General features: G+C 41.9%; 1 protein-coding gene across 3 annotated transcripts in view; it reads right to left on the reverse strand.

Moving 5' to 3' along the window:
- SORCS1 (sortilin related VPS10 domain containing receptor 1) overlaps nt 1–9,284 on the reverse strand; it is a 275,703-nt gene that overhangs the window by 194,675 nt on the left and 71,744 nt on the right. The window lies entirely within an intron of this gene.

A 9,284-nucleotide genomic window follows, 5' to 3' on the forward strand; every position in this document is an offset into this window, starting at 1 on the left:
AGGGAAAACTTGCTAATCACAGGAAGAGATTTAAGAAGTGGAGGAAGGTGCAAGTGGATAGGGAAATAGCACTCAAGTGGAGCTCATTAACAGGAAAAAAAAAAAAAGATAAAACACCAGTCCTCTCGAGGATAATGAAAATCCTCTTATCCAGCACGCCTAGTACAGGTGCCAGAAATGCCCCACTGGAGCTCTTGGTATGTGATCTCAGGAATGCTTTCCAGCAACTTCTCTCTGCTCCTTACCCAAGCCACGCACATGGTTCAGCTCAGAGTCTCAGAACCAGAAGAGACTGCCACAGAAGAGAGAATAAAGTCCATGCTCCAGAGGACGGAGGGTTCTGAGTTCCTCACCTGAGTTCCATATTCTGAAGTGTGTAGGGGATCTGTCAATATTCTATGGCACAGCTCCCTGTGAGAGCAGTCTAGGAGGCAGCCACTCTGTTTTTGTTTAAATTCCTCTGCTAACATGGATCTCATGACTCATTAGGACAGCCTGTCGAGTTAATAAACAACCTACTACATAGAAAACTGTTCCTTTTACTGATCTAGAATCCCCCCCACTGTTCCATATACACTTTGATGGCGTCAATGGCTTAGAAGTCTAACCTATTCAGGCTGGAAGGAAAAACAGGTCATCTATTATGGTTCCCTGATCAAGTCCATTCAAGATGAGTTTCACCTGGAAGTTTATGTTTGTGCATATACATATACATGTGTACTTGATGTATTTCTGTGTGTGTGTGTATGTGTGTGTGTGTGTGCGCACGCTACAGTTTCTGCTATTCCATTTATTGTTGTACACAAGATAGCAATATGTTAATGACAGTCTTGGTCCTTAAGGAACTTATCCTCCATCAGGAGATGGAAATGAGGAAATAAAAAGATAGAGCACATACTAAGTGCTAAGTTACTTAATAATAATTATGATAATATGCCGTTTTTGATTCTCAAAATAAGCCTTCGAATAAGGAAACTGAAGCTCAGGCAGGTGAAGTCGTTTCTCAAGATCACCCAGGTAGTAGACAGTGAAGCTAAGATTTGAAGCTTCATATGCTGGCTCTAAGCCTGTACTCTTTCTTTCTTTCTTTTTTTTTTTTAACATCTTTATTGGGGTATAATTGCTTTACAATGGCGTGTTAGTTTCTGCTCTCTAACAAGGTGAATCAGTTATACATATACATATGTTCCCATATCTCTTCCCTCTTGCGTCTCCCTCCCTCCCACCCTCCCTATCCCACCCCTCCAGGCGGTCACGAAGCACTGAGCCAATATCCCTGTGCCATGCGGCTGCTTCCCACCGGCTATCTACCTTACGTTTGTTAGTGTATACATGTCCATGCCTCTCTCTCGCCCCGTCACAGCTCACCCTTCCCCCTCCCCATATCCTCAAGTCCGTTCTCCAGTAGGTCCGTGTCTTTATTCCTGTCTTACCCCTAGGTTCTTCATGACATTTTTTTTTCTTAAATTCCATATATATGTGTTAGCATACAGTATTTGTCTCCCTCTTTCTGACTTACTTCACTCTGTATGACAGACTCTACGTCTATCCACCTCATTACAAATAGCTCAATTTCGTTTCTTTTTATAGCTGAGTAACATTCCATTGTATATATGTGCCACATCTTTATCCATTCATCCGATGATGGGCACTTAGGTTGCTTCCATCTCCGGGCTATTGTAAATAGAGCTGCAATGAACATTTTGGTACATGACTCTTTTTGAGTTTTGGTTTTCTCAGGGTATATGCCCAGTAGTGGGATTGCTGGGTCATATGGTAGTTCTACTTGTAGTTTTTTAAGGAACCTCCATACTGTTCTCCATAGTAAGCCTGTACTCTTTCAACCAATCCCACACACAGACCTGTAATACAACGCATGCTATGACACATTATGTTTTTTTTTTTTTTTTTTTAACATCTTTATTGGGGTATAATTGCTTTACAATGGTGTGTTAGTTTCTGCTCCTCCCGCGCCAGCAGCCATGGCTCAGGGGCCCAGCCGCTCCGCGGCATGTGGAATCTTCCCTGACCGGGGCACGACCCCGTGTCCCCTGCATCGGCAGGCGGACTCCCAACCACTGCGCCACCAGGGAAGCCCGACACATTATGTTTTATTTATGACATAATCACATTTAAATTCGAAGAAAGAGATTCTTCTTGCCTAGAAAAACAAGAAGCAAGAACCAAAGAAGGCTACATGGTAGACGCAGCCATCAACATAAGGCCATAAACGTCTGATACTGTGATCCTAATAATGACAAATACCCTCATACATTACCTTTGCATTCAAAGACCAAAACTGCCCTGATACATAGTAGGTGCTAAAATTAATCACTGCAAAAACAAAAAAGGACAGTTTATCCCCAGGTAAGAGTTGTATAAAACCATAGAGATAAGAGGTATAGACTGCTCCATAGACTAACCAGTGCTTAGACATTTTATCTGGCCTCCTGGAATCTAGCACAAAGAACTAGGAGCACGGTGGTTGGCTCAGAAAATATATATCTGAACCCAGGTTTGCAAGAACCTGGTTACATTCTTACTCTTTTTAATTTTATGTTGTAGGCAATGAGGAATGGGGCAAACACTCGATCAGGAAAATGCTTACACGATTCCTTTGGCAGTAGTTATGATATGAGGGGATGGATGGAGGGGCCTTTTCACTATTCCTAGTGGGGGGCGGATGCTGAACCAGTGTAATGCTAGGGAGGGTGGAAGAGGAGGTGGACAGATATAACTTCCCTGAAGTAGAACCAATGGGACTTGGAAACCCAAAGATTTAAGAGTGAGTAAGAGGGCTTCCCTGGTGGCGCAGTGGTTAAGAATCCGCCTGCCAATTCAGGGGACGCGGGTTCGAGCCCTGGTCCGGGAAGATCCCACATGCCTCAGAGCAACTAAGCCTGTGCACCACAACTACTGAAGCCCACATGCCTAGAGCTCATGCTCTGCAAAAGACAAGCCACTGCAATGAGAAGCCCTCACACCACAACGAAGAGTAGCCCCCGCTCACCACAGCTAGAGAAAGCCCGTAAGCAGCAACAAAGACCCAACACAGCCAAAAATAAATAAATAAATTTATTAAAAAAATAAAAGAGTAAGAGAACAGAGTTGAATATGACTCTAAGGCACTGAGGCTGGGATATAGGGAATACAGAAATATGGAAGCTCTAGAAAAAGTTGATTTTGAATGGCAGGATGTTCCGCTGCCAGCTCACATAAAATTGAAAGCGAGTGATGGCGTTTTTTAAGAAGTTCTCTGCAGAAAAGGACTAGTTTCATAGATGCGGGTGAAGGATGAGGCAGAGTATCTTTAAAAAATAGCCATACACCCTATCTAATCCAATACTATCAAATACAGTATCACATTTTCTAGTTATTTTGATAGCACAGAGTTTTACTTTATACATTCTACATACATATGTATATATACATATATATATATTTGGTTTTTTTTGTAACATCATTAGACTTCACCCCATTTCCAGTTTGCAAAACCTGAGAAAGGAAAAGTAGAGAGAATTCTCTTGTTACTGAATCCATTAAACCCATCTGGGGAAAGAGACAAGAGTCATCTCGTGCCATATCCCCTCCAAGCCCCTTTGGTGCGAGTGGCTTAGAAGCCTTGAAGATGCTGTGTTGAATGCCAGCATATCTGAAGGAAGAAGAGGAAGGGTCATGGTGACCTGGTGAATATAAAACAAGCTATCAAACAACAAGGTAAATAAGATGCTGAAATTGGCTTGGCAGCAATATTCAACAAGGACTAGATGATGAGCAGTAGTGCCATGAATCAGCACGGAGAGAAACTATTTTAAGTCCCAGAGTGTTTTCTGACTACAGCCAGATATATTAACACAAGTATACGGATCTGCCTCTTATGCCTGAGGTTAGATGAGAGGACCTTGGGAAGGAAGTGATGACTTCATGTATAACTTTGCTGTACACCTGAAACCAACACGACACTGTAAATCAATTATTGTAAATCAATAAAAAAACAAATGCCTTTGGAAACAAAAGAAAAGAAAGAAAAAAGAGCTGATGACTTCAGTGAGCCTCTGGATCAAGTAGAGTCTAGAAAAAGTTAGACCTGATTTATCAGATCCATGAGCCAATACTGCTTTAAAATTTTTTTCCTTAAAACAGGTTACGTTTTTCGATCACAGGTCTTGACGGAGTTTTGATCAATAAATCATTTCACATCATTGATTTGAGGACTGTTCAACTTTTTTTTTTTTTTTTTTTGTGGTACGCGGGCCTCTCACTGCTGTGGCCTCTCCCGTTGCCGAGCATAGGCTCCGGACGCGCAGGCTCAGCGGCCATGGCTCACGGGCCCAGCCGCTCCGCGGCATGTGGGATCTTCCCGGACCGGGGCACGAACCCGTGTCCCCTGCATCGGCAGGCGGACTCTCAACCACTGCACCACCAGGGAAGCCCCGATTTGAGGACTGTTTAAAACAACATATACAAAGCACTCAGCACAGAGCTTGGCACACAGTAAGTGCTCAAGAAATGGGACTTGTTGCCAAAGATGTGCAATGGGAATTCATTCATACTGACTGGCATTGAACAATGGGGATGAATGAGAATGTGGAAACTTGCTCAAACACACTGAGGATGGAGCCGGAAGTATCCATATATCCCTCTGCTATATAATACAGCTGTCTTATGCCCCCTGAGGGATACCACTGAAACAAGATGACATTCCAGAATAACAACAGGTTCATTGTTGAGCCGACTCTTAATTTTCCACGTGTGAATTTGTCACAGAAAACATGTAATCGCCATTCAGCTGTCCCTGTTTCCAGCCAGCCCCCTATAAGTCAGAACGACATAATCAATAAGGTACATCTGAATGTATTTTTAATTAAGTGAAACAGTTCTAAGATTGCTTTGTCCTTTGCATAGATAATAGATCACTGAGTGGTTTCTAACGAAAACTGCCTTCCATTGCTTTGTCCTAAACTCGAATCAGATGCCAACAAACCACATTCATCAACCTCTAATAGTAAACTTGGCTTCTGGCAAAAGCTTCACTTATTCAAGGCATTTGGCTAACATTGGTCCTCCACTTCTTGTTCTTCAGTGTCAAATGCAGCACGTTGGCTCTTATCTATCCAACTGTTAAACTAACAGTTATTATGGGGGATACAAGTGGAAAATAAGTCTTGAGTTTTGAGCTGATCTTTACTATCGCAAGCAAGAGCCATGGACCCAGAGAGACCAAGTTTCAAAACCCGGCTGTATTACATTTTATGTTGGGTAAACATCACTTTTCTATTTCATCAAAACGAGAGTAAAAATCCCTACCTCACAGTCCTGTTATGAGGATCAAAGGGCATGACTTATCATGTGCCCAGACCACTGTATATAGTTAATTAACAAATACAAATCCCTTTTATGGAACATTATCTTGCTGGCACTCAGTTCTCCCATCTGTATTTTTTCCGTAATGAAAGTCTATCCCTCTATTTTATGATAACAGAATCTTTTCCTCTTTTTTTTCCTTTTTAGAAATCTTCTCTCCTCCAACCTTGAGCCATGCAGTTTAACTGGGACTCAACACCATCTCTTATTTCAGTTCCCAGGGAAGATATGTGCCTGACCTACATGAGTAATGCAGACTACTGGGATTCAATCCCTGGAAACATGAGGAAAGAGGCAGACTGGTTTGATGGAGCTTCCAAGCTGTTAGGCTGTAAGACCAAAGCTGATGATGTCCATCATTGCTACGAATGGGGAAAGCGACCTGAGAATGAAGCCAGCATGGGGGAGAAACAAAACTAAGAGATGTAAAAAGTCAGCTACTGGGCTTCCCTGGTGGCGCAGTGGTTGAGGGTCCACCTGCCGATGCAGGGGACACGGGTTCGTGCCCCGGTCCGGGAAGATCCCACATGCCGCGGAGCGGCTGGGCCCGTGAGCCATGGCCGCTGAGCCTGCGCGTCCGGAGCCTGTGCTCCGCCACGGGAGAGGCCACAACAGTGAGAGGCCCGCGTACCGCAAAAAAAAGAAAAAAAAAAAAAAGTCAGCTACTATTAATAATATTACTATTAGCCAGTGGGAGCTTAATACAACTCTTAGATGCCAGGCATATAACCAATTCACAAGAAACATCTCATTTGATTAAGCAGGTATTAATTATCTTCACTTTTCCGGGGAAAAAAACTTAGGCACACAGAACTTAACTTCCCCATGACCCCTTACTTAGTAAAAGGCAAAGCTAGAACTCACACCTCAGTATCTCTGAGGCCCTTAACTTCCAGGCTGTACTGCCTCCCAGTATAATTGATTTCTGACATAGTAAAGAACAAGACTGCTATAGCAGTTAGTTGAATAAAAAGACACCTATTCTATTAAGGGCAATATTGTGCTAAAATATGTTTTATAAGATGCCCTAAACATGTAAATCAGTTTTGGAAGCAATTTAAACTCCTTGGAAGAAAGTTCATATGTATGTCAGTATGACAGTACTATCAACAACCACCGTGAATATAAGGATAAACTGTTAAACTCCATAATTGTTTCACAATTGCCATTGATTACTTCCAGGGGTGGCATTGCTACTGCCACCCAAAATAAAGATATTTCTTAAGTGTACTAGGTGATGAGCAAAAGATATGAATTCATCTTCATTTTTCTCCATGGGAAATGCTATATTATCACCCAGGGTCACTCGTCAATTCAATTTAGCACTAGAAAAGTTCCCCTTAGTCACCTCTACACTCCCACACAGCCAGGCTTCAAGCAGAAATGATTAATGAGAGCTTCTTTCAATTAAGCTTGCTGAATAATCCTAGATAGCCCTATAGCTCTTATGTAATTTGAAGCAACTGATTTCCAGGAGTCTAATAAATACTGCTTTGAATGACACCTTTTCTGCCAGCCTTAGGAAGTTGCTCAGAGTCAGAAAATACAGACCATGTGGCCAGAGACCAAGAGATTTCATCAACAGTCAATGTGCACTGTGCAATTTACAAGGTCTCATGCTTTCTCTGGAAAAACCAATCTAGCTTAAAGAACCCAAGGAGGCCATTTGCCAAGCCCAGCTGGAGAGATACACACGCAGGCATGGTGGCCAAAAGAGCTTTGGATTTTCTCTATTCATCTGCCTGAATGGGCTAGATTTCTAGGGCTCACAGCTCCAGCCCAGAAAAAAAATTCCAAGAGGCCTAGGCAATAGAGTCCACTGATTTAGTAGCTCGTGGGCTTTGAAGCCATTCTGCCTGCATGTGAATCCTGGTTCTGCCACTTGCCGGCTGTGTGACCTTGGCTAAATTACTTGACCGCTCCATGCCAAAGGTTCCCGATCTGTTAGGGATGATAATGCAAGGCTTACTTCATAGAATTGTTCTGAGGATTAACTTGCTTAAGTTTGAATAATGCCTATCACAATATCAGGACTTGAATGGAGAGACTCCATTCCCAGAGGCAGAGAAGGGGTATCATTCATTTCATTCAACAGACAGATTAATTAGAATTTATATATGATCATGTGTATAGTTTTTATAAAGATAATGATATAACATTTGGTTACAAGGGCTTTGCTAATCAGGCTTACAGATAGAAGGACCCCATTCCAAGAACAGATAAGAATGAGTTCAATTACTACCAGCCAAAGCAATGATGGATTTGTTCACCTCCCAAAGCTGTGTGTAAATAAGCCCTTCAGTGAGCTAGAAGATACTGTGTACCCTGTACCGCTTAACATGGGAAATTCTCTCATCCGTTTTTTTTTTTTTTGGTTTTTTTGGTCAATGTTTTTCTCTGTTTCTGTTGGTTGGAACAAACTTCTCTCCAGTCATTTGAGAACTGCAACTTTCTGCCTTCAATTGCTGGGTCCACATGCAGATATATTCAGTCACTTGGAAGCAAGACTTAAGGAATGATTGGTCCCTCATACCGTCTCATTGGCAAAGCATCAACTTCATTTCCAGGTTAAACCAGGGGACCCACATTTGATCTTTTATTTATTTATTCTGAGGCATTTCTATAAACGTATAACACCCAGTAAAAGAGAAAAAATTATGGACCTGCTTTCCAAAAAGTGACTTTATAATTTACAGGCAAAACACATGGAGATGCAAGGTATCTCATGAATAAGGGACAGAATGAATAAGTGAGGAAGAGAAGAAATGCTGATCAGAGAAGGGAGACGCAGTGACAGCTACAACTGAATTCCTGGAGAAGGGCATCCAACTTAGATGCCAAAAACAAAGCTTCAGCCATTCCTGAGCGGGAGCAGCAGGGAAGAGCTGAACAAGTTCTGAGCAACAGAAACCCTATTTAGTTATCAGTGTCTCTGTGATGCGGGAAGAGAAAGTGTCTTTCCATATAGAAGTCTCTGTGTGTTGACTTTGAGCCAGTTTGTTTGCAAATGACTTGTCTTTTACTTTTTCAGGCAGTTTCACTAGTGTTTTAAGCGATTTATCTGTTCTCTGGCTTTCAAATCCCACAGGGTCTTAGGGCAGTGTTTGAAAAGAAGAAAGATAAAAATGCATTCCTCTTAGAAGTGAGAGAATTGGAGTGGTGGGGGAAGCTCTTAGGTACGTGGAAGTCCCAAGGCATGGTGAGAGGCAGTGTGATTTCAGGAGGAGTAAAGGGGAGACAACTTTTACTGTCCTAGCTGCAGGAAGCTAGCTCACTGGCTCCTAAAAGGTCATTGTGCCAATGATTCTCAATGATGTGAACAAGGGATATTTAAACTCTTGTCTGAGGTAGTTCTGCAGGGCACTGTTTATACTAGCAGAAGTCTGGAAACAACCTAGATGCCTTTTCCATAGGCAGATTAGATAAATCAGGATAAGGCAGAATCACGTCTTTTATAGGGTTTAGGTTGTAAATTTAAAAGGGATTGATAAGTAATGTCAACATTACACTAGAATACTTTGTACTTTGATCTTATTTTGCTGGGATCTAGGCCCTTGGAAACTCAGAAGCTAAAAGGAACTTGTATTATCCCTTCTTTTCAATTGTAGTAACCCAGGGAGGGAGGCCACCTCTAATTTAACGAGGGGGATGGGCTCAGGAGGTTAAAAAAAAAAAAAAAAGAGAGAGAATATTACTTTCTTTGTCTCCTTCTTTTCTGTGTTGTTCAAGCCACCCAGTCTAGGGTATTTTGTTATAGCAGTCAAAGCTGACTAAGAAAAAACAATTACTAATATGTATATTTATATTTACACGCATTTAGTAATTCAGAGAACATTTATGGAAGGATAGGTAAGAAATTAAAAACAATGGTTGCGTCCCATATGATGATGAGAATGTTTAGAAGACTTGAAAGCAGGAAT

This window comes from Lipotes vexillifer, unplaced genomic scaffold (genome assembly GCF_000442215.2).
Source record: "Lipotes vexillifer unplaced genomic scaffold, Lipotes_vexillifer_v1.1 scaffold916, whole genome shotgun sequence".
Lineage (NCBI taxonomy): Eukaryota > Metazoa > Chordata > Mammalia > Artiodactyla > Lipotidae > Lipotes > Lipotes vexillifer.